Genomic DNA, 10,737 nt, shown 5'->3' with positions numbered 1-10,737 from the left:
AACCTACTTCGAGATAAATTTCGGGACGAAATTTCTTAAAGTAGGGGAGACTGTGACTTCTGCCCTATCCGACCCGACCCAGGTACCCGTTTCTCCAATCCGAACTCTTTCTTTTATGATTTAATATTTATTTATACTTATACTTTACTTTTAATAATAATATATTTTCCTTTCCGCCTCTTCCTCTCTTTTCCTTCCCGCCGTCCCGTCCCTCTTCTTCTCTCCGCCTTCTTTTCCCTCTTGTTGCCGTCCCGCCTCTTTCTCTCTCTTGTCGTCGTTCCGCCCTTACGCCTTGAACCTCCTTTTTCTCTTAACTCTTTGCTTGTCCTTTGTTCCTTCCCGCCTAAGGTTGTCTGCGCAGCTCCACGCGCCAGACTCCTTACAAGGAAGCCTGCGCGTAGACCAGTTCCTGCGATACGCGAGGCGAACTGTTCTCGCAGCGCGCTAAGAATTGTAGTTCTTCCCGCAGCGCGCTAAGAACGGTAGTTCTTCCCGCGACGCGCTAAGAATTGTAGTTCTTCTCGCAGCGCGCTAAGAATGGTAATTCTTCCCGCGACGCGCTAAGGATTTTAGTTCTTCCCGCGGCGCGCTGTTGGCTGTTCTCTGTCTGCCTTCGCCCTCGCGCGTGCGCTCGACGCCTTCTCGCGCTAAACCCCCTTTGAGTTTTCTTCTGTTTAATCTAGCCGTTAGCCTTTGTGATGTCTTATCTTCTGTGTTGTTGACCTGACCTATCTTATGTCTGAAAAGTTACTTTCGGCGCAGCATGCGCACCAACCCCATTGGTTGGCAGAAAAAGTGACTGACATTATCTTTTGAGATCTGCTTTTTCCATGCTTGTCCAGTACCTTTATCTGACCCTCCCATGCCTGTTTACTGTTACCTGTCAGCTTTTCCTTTGCCCCCTGCAGCTGCCATATCTTTTGATATCTTTTGCTTTTGGAATCTTTTACTTTTTGGAGATCTTTTCCCCTTTTCTAGGGATTGTGTTTCCTAGGGTTTCCCTATAAATAATAATGTTATTTTTCTTAACACTACACACACAAAGCACTTAAACTCTCCTGTTCTCTCTTACTCCTTGCCGTGTTCTTCCTCTGCCGTCTCCTCTCTCTTTGCCTTCGTCTTCTATCCTGTTCTGCCCTGCTTTTCCGGTAATATATGTATTATATATAATAATTTACTTATTAATTATGCTAACTTATAATCAAGACTTAAATCAAACCATTAAAACAATAATCTTATCTATAGGTTAACTTGTGCTTGTTTAAAGTTGGTTCTTGCTTTATCTTTCACCGCATCGTTTATCAAGTGAGTAATCTCGTACCTAATCCCTTTTTATCTTTAATGTTTTGGGATGTTCATGTGTTCATACAAACTTAGAGTCTTAAACTTATTTATGAACTTTAGTCGCGCAGTATCCCATGTGTTGAGGACGTTTACTTGGCTGTTTATTTGTATGTGTGTATCATTAACCGCTTTGTTCGGCCTATTCCGAAGTTTTCATGGATCCATTGGATGAACACGGGAGACCTATCGTTTACGGTTTTCTTTGTTTACACTTGCACAGATGTTTTCTTGTTTTTGTGCTCATTTGGGAGCACGGATTGAACTATGAACTATGATCTATTTAGGTTTGATCACAATCTGATTACACCCTTGTTAAACACCAGACATACACGTGTTGCGCGCAGATTTATTGTTATCTATGTATTGTATTAAACTTGATTTCTCACCAACACGCAAGTGTTTGACGTTTATTTTAACACATGTTCAGGTTTGCTGTAGCTACATTTGGAGCTTGTGGACACGTAGGACGTTTTTACTTTTGGACCTAGATTAAAATGTATCAAGACAAGTTATTGTTGTTCGAATATTTTGCCTTATAATATATTGATTTATGTTGATTTATGTTATCTTGTGTCTACGCTGCGCGTGCGTGAATGAATATATTTATTAAATATTGACACCCAATAGTGTCACAAGTAATGAAACAATATGTGGCGCCCCGATGTATAATCCGCCTTTGGTCGGGGTGTGACAGTTTGATTTCCGGAAAAAGTGAAGGTGGAGGTGGTGGGTTCCTTTGGGTCTGGTGGCATCGGTTTGATTTCCGGTGAAAGTAAAGGTGGAGGTGGTGGGTTCCGACGGGCCTAGTGGGTTCCGATGGGCAGAGTGTAGAAGAGAGTGAGAGATTGTGTGTTTATATATATATATATATATATATTGCAGAAAATGTGTGTTAAAAATAAGATTTTTGTTTACCCCCTCAACTAATTTGAATGACACTTTTAGTCCAAAACATTAACGAAGTTAGTGTTCCTTTAGACGGTGAGTGGTATGAGAAAATATGATGAAAGTTGGGAGTATTAAAAACCAATATCCCTATATATATCATCAATCAATGCATATGATAATGAATGTTAAAACACAATAATCCTTGTGATAGTCTTAGTTACAAAAATAGCATGCGAAACCTCACCACGTTTGAGCCATTTTCTTCACATGTTTTTGGTAGTTAAGAGTTATTAAAACGGTCGTCGTCTCATTTATGGTGGTGTCCCGAGAAGCGATACGTATGACAAAGGAGTGAAAGAAACAAGGTACTATCATCACAAACATGCAAGATAATGCAGATGATAATGAACTTTAAAATACAATAATTTTACAAATAACATGTGTGATAGTCTTAGTTACAAAAATATGGATAAGTTGAGTGGGATGAATACCCGGTGTGGATAATAAAAAGGCTCGGCGTCTACTCTCTATGTATACAAAAACTAACACATGGAGTAAATAAAACTTACTTGCATTGCATTTAACGTAAATACATGCATGCCTACATACAAACATACACACACGTACATACACACGTAACATACATACATACATCATACCGATAAGTATATAAATTATTGTTGCAATAAAAGTTGACAAGGAATATAACGAATAAGCTTCAAATTGCATACCATAATTTGCTAAAAAGCTTCATTTGTTCAGCTTCAAGTCCAATGACGATCGATAAGCTCCCGTCGTTTATCAGGCTGGACAATACAAAACAGAAACCTAATGTGATCCAAGCAGGCCCCATGAAAATCGGTCGGCCCCATCCAAAGTCAGCATCGTGAATTGGTAGCCTAGCCCAACTTACTATACGAAGATTCGTGCACTTTTATGAAACCTTAGGCTTTTGATCAAGGTTTTGTTCCATATAACCGAGTGCTGATTTTAGATAATCATTATTCATCATCACTAATGCATCATGGATTTTATTTGCAGCATACCACATAGGTTTCGACTGAATGTCGCCAACAATTGCTATAACAGCAGTTGTAAATATAGCATTCCCAAAATACCCTTGTGGAAGTGGTGGTTGTAAGCGGGCTCTTCCATCAGTGGGAATGTGTAGCTTGGTCTCCACATCATAGGGCAACTCGCGGGCTTCACACACGCACTTTCAAACATGGCCTGAGAGAGATTCAAAAGAGCTGTATGTGGTGTTACCATTAACTTCCTTTAATTTTTCTTTGAGCACAATGAGTTGGTTTCGTGTTAAGTTGAAAATTGAGCAGACGGTTTTGCTATCGTCTGGTTCAGCTTGGAGTGGTGAGCTCAATTTTGGATTTGAGTGGTACTCAACATGCTCAAAAACAGGTTGTGGTGGGTCTTTTGCACGAAGGAGGGTCCGGTCTAGATAGGGTGGGAGGGTAATTGCGAGGCCATTAGCCACATCAGACCATGTGTTTATGAAGTGCATCGCGGATGAACCATCCGCTACATAATGGTGCCATGCAACTCCTAGCGAAACTCCACCACATTTGAAGTAAGTTACCTGCTTAAATTAATCAACTACTTATCAAAGAAGAATAATTTTTTTCTTTGAGGTGTCAATTGATCATTAAAAAATATAACATGATAGAAAATATTCTTTAGTTCTATATATTTTAAAAAGTGGAATAAAAAACATTTATAAAGTTATAACCTTAACTAAATCTGAAAAAGAGATATTTAATTAGTCGTAATGTAATCATAAAAATGACATTCAAAATGTTTATTTCATTAAATAAAGTAATATATAGAAAGTAACATTCAGTCGTAAATAAAATACAGTGTCACTAAGGAGAAATTAAGAAATCAAAAAGTAATAGAAATAATAAAACTCAGGCATTTGGGTGTTTTTATGTGGTTTGAAACTGAATAGAATCGATTTAAACTGATAACAACAGGATTGTATGATGAAGATTGGCTAAAATGGTGTTTTATGTAAAAATAGACTAAAATATAACATTAGTGTATAGGATAAGTAGTTGGTCTTCTGGTCCAAACGTTTTCGAAGAAAGTCGGTTTTATCGGTGTAGATTGGTTTAAATAAATGATCCCTTACACTTTGTTCTCGAGTTCAATTATGGATAGAAAAGAAATGAAATGGAAGGAAAGGAAAAAAATATTAGGTTCCAGAGTTTTTTTTTAAGTAAAGAAAACAACGGAAATGGTAGAAAGTTACGAACCTCGGTTTCATTGAATTGAGAAAAAAAAAACAAATGGAAGAAAAACAAAGAGAAATAGGAAGGAAATGTTTTCTTTCTAATTTGGATATAGAAAGAAAAGAATTTAAAGATAAAATACGAAGATTATTAGCAATAAATTGTCCAAAACGTATTTACATTGGCAACGATGTTGCGACAAGTCAATTATGTGGCTATTTTCCACTTATGGGAAACTAAGATTTTTTTTCTGGGAGTTTAAAACTTATCGGCAAATTATGAATCGTGGAAACGTTGTCGGACACGTTTGTAGAAAGCAAAAAAAAACAAGAAAAAGAAAGAAAGAAACCATTTTACAAACCCGTACGTAATTCTAATTTAATATTAAGAAAATTTTCATGATTTGTAAAGGGGTGTACAAACTTGTTTTGAATTGTTCAACAAATATGGGACCAATTTTGAGAACTAGCATTTCTAATCCGTACACCATTCTTATCTTTATAGTTAATTATATTAAAAAAACACAACATTTTTTTTAATATTTAATAAAATATTATTTTTATTTTACCTTTATTATTACAGTTACCATGTTCCTCCTGGTAATCCGTAAGTGTCCTTCAATGGATTTGTCGGTAAATACAGACAAATATGACTGATTGTAACATTTTAATTACATTTTCAACTTGTCTCTTCAGATCTTGATACGATCCTATTATATTAATAAGTATATTATTATTATTATTATTATTTAAATTTATCTATTATTTAGTTTCCTTATTATAGTCAATTATGTTTCATAATTGTTTATCTTTTTTTAGTTTTATGTATTTGTTTTCCTATATAATGTAATCTTGTTTATGAAAAAGAATAAGAAAGAATTATTATTTTGGTCTATTTTCTCTTCTTCTCTTGTGTTCTTGGGATATTGATGGTTGTCTCGAATCGGTCTCCATCAATTTTATTCGAGACAACCGTCAATCTCCCAAGAACACAAGAGAAGAAGAGAAAATAGACCCAAATAATAATTCTCTTATTTTTTTTTCATAAACAAGATTACATTATATAGGAAAACAAATACATAAAACTAAAAAAAGATAAACAATAAGAAAACATAATTGACTATAATAAGGAAACTAAATAATAGATAAATTTAAATAATAATAATAATATACTTATTAATATAATAGGATCGTATGAGATCTCAAGTCGTTATTTTGTATGAAATAATCCGTCATCTGAGGAATGACGGATAATTTAGAGGGTCTGACTAATTCTTCAAATCTGTAAAACATATTATACATGCGAGGCCAATAGAGGATATGATTCAATTCCCAACGAGTAATCCACCGTTGGGACGAGTTTCAAGAACTCTAATTTGGGTGCAAAGTCACCGAAATCATCAACCGCGTTATCGCACTCGGCTTCCAAAAACAACGCACCTTGTCCTTGACAATCGATCTCAATTCGGCCATTTTCGCCTAGCTTAAATCGCCCTGCCATCGGGTAAAATGCAACCAACACCCTGCTCAAGGCTTCCTTCATTACTTTTGTATCAAAGAAGTTGGGAGCACCATTGGGCTGGTAAAAGTACACCACAGGTGCGTGAAAATCCGGGGCCATGAGATCGAGTATAGAGTTGCACAAGTTAATCTTCGGTGTCTCCTCCGCTGGTCTCACCATTGTGGATTCTCTTACCACCGCCTTCATCTTGATCTTTACTGCTTGCCAAATGCAATAAAGTACTATAAGAAGTGAGATTTGTAGTTGGCTATCTATTTCACATTGAAGACTTGTCCTATATATAAGAAAGTTGATGGATTTAAATCAATAAATGGCCAAAAGACGTGAACCAAAAATGCACGGATAGCATCAAATACAATTCAAATTCTTAGAGCATTCATGCTGGGCTCTGATAATTCATGTACCCTGGTCGAGCAGGAAAATGTCACACCTCATCTTACGGCAAAACATGTCAGGACGCGACAATATTGTATCATAGCTCAGAAGACACTAAGTAAAATACACGTGTCAATATCTAAATTATTCATTCATATATCAAATTTCCAAAGCACAAACATTGTCTCAAAAATACAGTTACAAATAAATAATTTAAATAATAAATAACTTAAAACAAATGTGTTCTTCATTGATCAAAGCAACTTAAGGTATCATCTAACTTCCAATACTTGATTCATCCAAAAAAGCTACATGCATCATGAGTGAAAATATATATTGTTGTCAACATAACGTCGAGCAAGTAAACCACAATTTTTGAGTATATATAATAATAAAATGGCAATTCCATGCAATAATCGTAAATTACTACAACTAGTAAACAATAAATAAAAGTTGTCTTTTCAACCGAATCGCATTGATAACGGTTTAATCCGACGACGTATGATCATACTAATGAGGATGAGGATGAGAATGAGGCATCAACAAACATAAATTAAACACATAGTCATATTCGTATGTAACAACTAATCGAGCAATTACAATTATGCATATAACGGAATTGTAGTGAAAACAATAAGTTGATTTTGAACGCATAACGCCCCCAAAATTGTAAAGCGGTATAAAAAGGGATGTGAATTTACTTACCTTATGGAGTAGGATAAACGAGGACGAGATAATAAAGGAAAATGCTAGGATGAAAGACGGTCAAGCTCCTCGAGATTCTCCGATAAATATTCCTAGTTGTTTATGACAACACGAATTAAATATAAACATAACGAAATACTAAGATTTATGACGGGTTTTGAGATTCGATATGATTGTGTGTAACACTAAATATTATTAGATACACTTTCTTTTAAATATAAAGGTTATTATTATATTTATAAATGTTATTATTATTATTAGTATTATTATTATTAATATTAACCATGTTTGCTTTCTTTACGTTAATAAAATAGATGTTTTGAAAAGTGATATAAAAGTCGGAAAAAAAACTAAGACGAAAATGAATCTTTAAAATGAACACGATTTGGATTATTAAACGAGTTATCATTACATTCATATACAGTCATACATGTATAAAAGATTTTATGGAGAAAAACAACAAGTCTAGAGGTTCGGTTTATCAAATATACATTTATTAAATGTTATAAACATATATTAATATAAAAGAACTTGTTTACAAGTCTTAAAAAATAAATAACAAAAACCGGGCCGAGGGAGCTCGAACCCGCGCCTTGACCGGTTCCAGTGTGTTAACAGCCCAAGCACCAGCCATTGGGCTGGTGTGTTGATTTGTTAGTTGTGTCAGTTTGTTTAAATATAACCAGTAAATCAAAAAACCCAATTTTTCTCCATGAACCCTAAAAATTAAATTGTCCAATTTGTTCAAGGTTTGTTACAATTGATTTAGGGTTACTGTTTCTAGGCTAAAATCGATCTAAAAACATAAATCAATTACCGATAAGGATCACGTAATGAGTGAGAAGTGTCGCCGTTTAGGGTTTGTGGCTCAAGTTGGTGATGAATTTTGATCTTAACGACAATGTACGGGCCAAATAATTACTTAGGGTTTAGTGTCGCGAGGTAGAGAGGGATATGTGTGTAGGTTTAATTGAAAAATGGTTACGTATTTATAGTGGTTTATGGACACTTTTGGCCGCGGTTTGGTTATTAACGAGTCGGCTGTCAATTGATTGGTAATTCCCATGATTAGGGTGTCGGTAGGATTGGATTTTGTTAAGGAATGATATTGTATGATCAATTACGTCAATTAATTCGTAGATTAAGGTCCAAGAAATGGTGGGGGGGGGGTATAGTTGCCGACAGGAGAAGGAGAAGAGGAGAGAGAGAAAGTTGAATATTAATTGCTATTTGGTCCATGTTCTATGGTGGTGGGTGCAAAAGTTAATCAAAGTTGGTTAAGGGTTGTTTTTGTACAATCTTATAACTATATTCAAATAAATAAATAAAATACTAAACAATCGCGAGATTTATTGATAAAATACCCAAACCTGAACCCGGGTCGGGTAATGATTACAAATAAGAAGGAAACGTAAATCCGAAATGTCACAGCATTCCCTACTTTTGGAAATTTTATCCCGAAATTAGAGATTAAGCCGTAACGAATAGGTGTGGGTACTTGGTCATCATTTGGTCTTTACGTTCCCAAGTGAACTCGGGACCACGTTTAGATTCCCAACGAACTTTGACATGCGAAATACGGCTACGCTTGTTTTCTTTGTCCATATGATCCATGATTTCAGCAGGCATCTCGATAACGCGCATAGACTCATTAACTCGGACTTCGTCGAGGGGTATGTGGAGATTTCCCTCGGCTAAACACTTCTTGAGGTTCGAAACATGAAAAGTTGGATGAATATTGGAGAGCTCTACGGGGAGATCAAGACGATACACAACTCGACCAACCCTTTCAACGATCTCAAATTGTCCAACAAAACGAGGGGATAGTTTATTCCTTTTGCCAAAACGAACTGTCCCTTTCCAAGGAGATACTTTAAGGAGAACTCGATCACCAACATTGAACTCGAGAGGTTTACGGCGCTTATCGGCGTAGCTCTTTTTATGGCTACGAGCGGCAAGAAGATTTTGACAAATAAGAGCGATCTGATCAGAAGTTTCTTGAACAAGCTCAGGACCGATGATTTGCGATTCACCAACCTCGTTCCAACAAACCGAGGAACGACATTCTCGGCCATAGAGAGCTTCAAAGGGTGCCATGCTAATACTAGTGTGAAAACTATTATTGTAGGAAAACTCTACAAGTGGTAAGTGAGTATCCCAATTTCCAACAAAATCTAGTATGCAAAAGCGGAGCATATCTTTGAGAGATTGAATTGTTCTCTCGGATTGATCATCGGTTTGCGGGTGGTATGCGGTACTTAGATCAATACGGGTACCTAAGGCGGTTTGCAACGATTTCCAAAAATGAGAGATAAACCAACCATCACGATCGGAAATAATGGTCAAAGGCGTTCCATGGCGGCAAATGATGTTATTGACATAGAGTTGGGCTAATTTTCTTACGAAGGACTTTTCACAGAACGGTATGAAGTAAGCCGACTTGGTCAAACGATCAACAATCACCCAAATACTATCATTGCGGCATTAAGTAGTGGGAAGTTTAGTAACGAAATCCATGGCTATGTCTTCCCATTTCCAAATGGGGATTGGAGGTTGCTCGAGCAAACCAAACGGCTTTTGATGCTCGGCTTTAACCTTAGAACAAGTAAGGCATTTAGATACATATACCGCGGTATCTTTCTTCATTCCCAGCCACCAAAACATGGAACGAAGATCTGCATACATTTTATCCGCACCGAGATGAATAGAGTATCGTGACATATGAACTTCATCAAGGATGAAGATGCGAAGATCGTCACGATCGGGAACCATAAATGGTCCAAATAATAGAGTAAGCCATTACATTTGGTTTCAAGTTGGAGTTTGGCGCCACACGACATCTCGTCGTGTAAGTTACCCTCGGTGACGGAGACGTGTTGTGCGTCGAGGATGCGGTATTAAAGGTCGGATTGGATGATGACACAGTTTGAAAAAAATGGATTTAATGTGACTCTTACGACTAGTCCTGAAATTAAAGAATACTATATCTACACCGTAAAAGAATTTTTTTTTCTTACTTATGATTAAAAATAATATAGAACTTTGAATAGTTGAAATCTAAAACTAATCGTAATATGGAAGGAAAAACTTTAAAATATAAAATTTATCATAACCCGGAACTTTAAGTAATATAAATAACTCTATAAATGACAATCCGATAAGAACACTTATATATAGAATGTACCAGCGGCTTATCCACCATGTTCTTATCATCTTAACATTGTACCGTTATCCCATACTACCATCGGTTCTAGGATTATGAAACACGATTCTACTTATCATGATTTCCATGCGAGGACTTGGGTAATTATGTATGCATCCATAATTACTTAGGTCGTCGGATGATCCGCATAATTCTCCCCATCGTGTGGGTTACCAAGCGTTTGAAAACATTATTTTGTGAAGGGACATAAGTTTTAAAATTTTTAACTATAAACTAGGAAAAAGTACAGAAGAATCTAAGATATTATTTAAATATAAGTCCTTAAAGTTGTAAAGGAATAACTTATTAATAGTCAAGATTAAAAAAGGGTTGTGATGATTGATAAAATAAGGAAGATGTAGGCTTTAATACGCAATCTACTTAAATAAAAGGAACTTTATTTATAAGATATGCGAAGGATCATTAGTTCAAACTAAAATAATTCGATGCCATAAA

The 10,737-nt window shown here is 36.0% G+C and overlaps 1 pseudogene; it reads right to left on the bottom strand.

Annotated features, from left to right (window-relative positions):
* Positions 1–2,898: 2,898 nt before the first annotated feature.
* LOC143545409 (shikimate O-hydroxycinnamoyltransferase-like) lies at positions 2,899–6,191 on the bottom strand (annotated as a pseudogene).
* Positions 6,192–10,737: the final 4,546 nt, after the last annotated feature.

Source organism: Bidens hawaiensis, unplaced genomic scaffold, assembly GCF_021521415.1.
Source record: "Bidens hawaiensis isolate Kalapana, Puna unplaced genomic scaffold, B.hawaiensis_p1.1 tig00013943_1, whole genome shotgun sequence".
In the NCBI taxonomy this organism is placed as follows: Eukaryota; Viridiplantae; Streptophyta; class Magnoliopsida; order Asterales; family Asteraceae; genus Bidens; species Bidens hawaiensis.
This window is presented reverse-complemented; position numbering and strand designations above follow the sequence as displayed.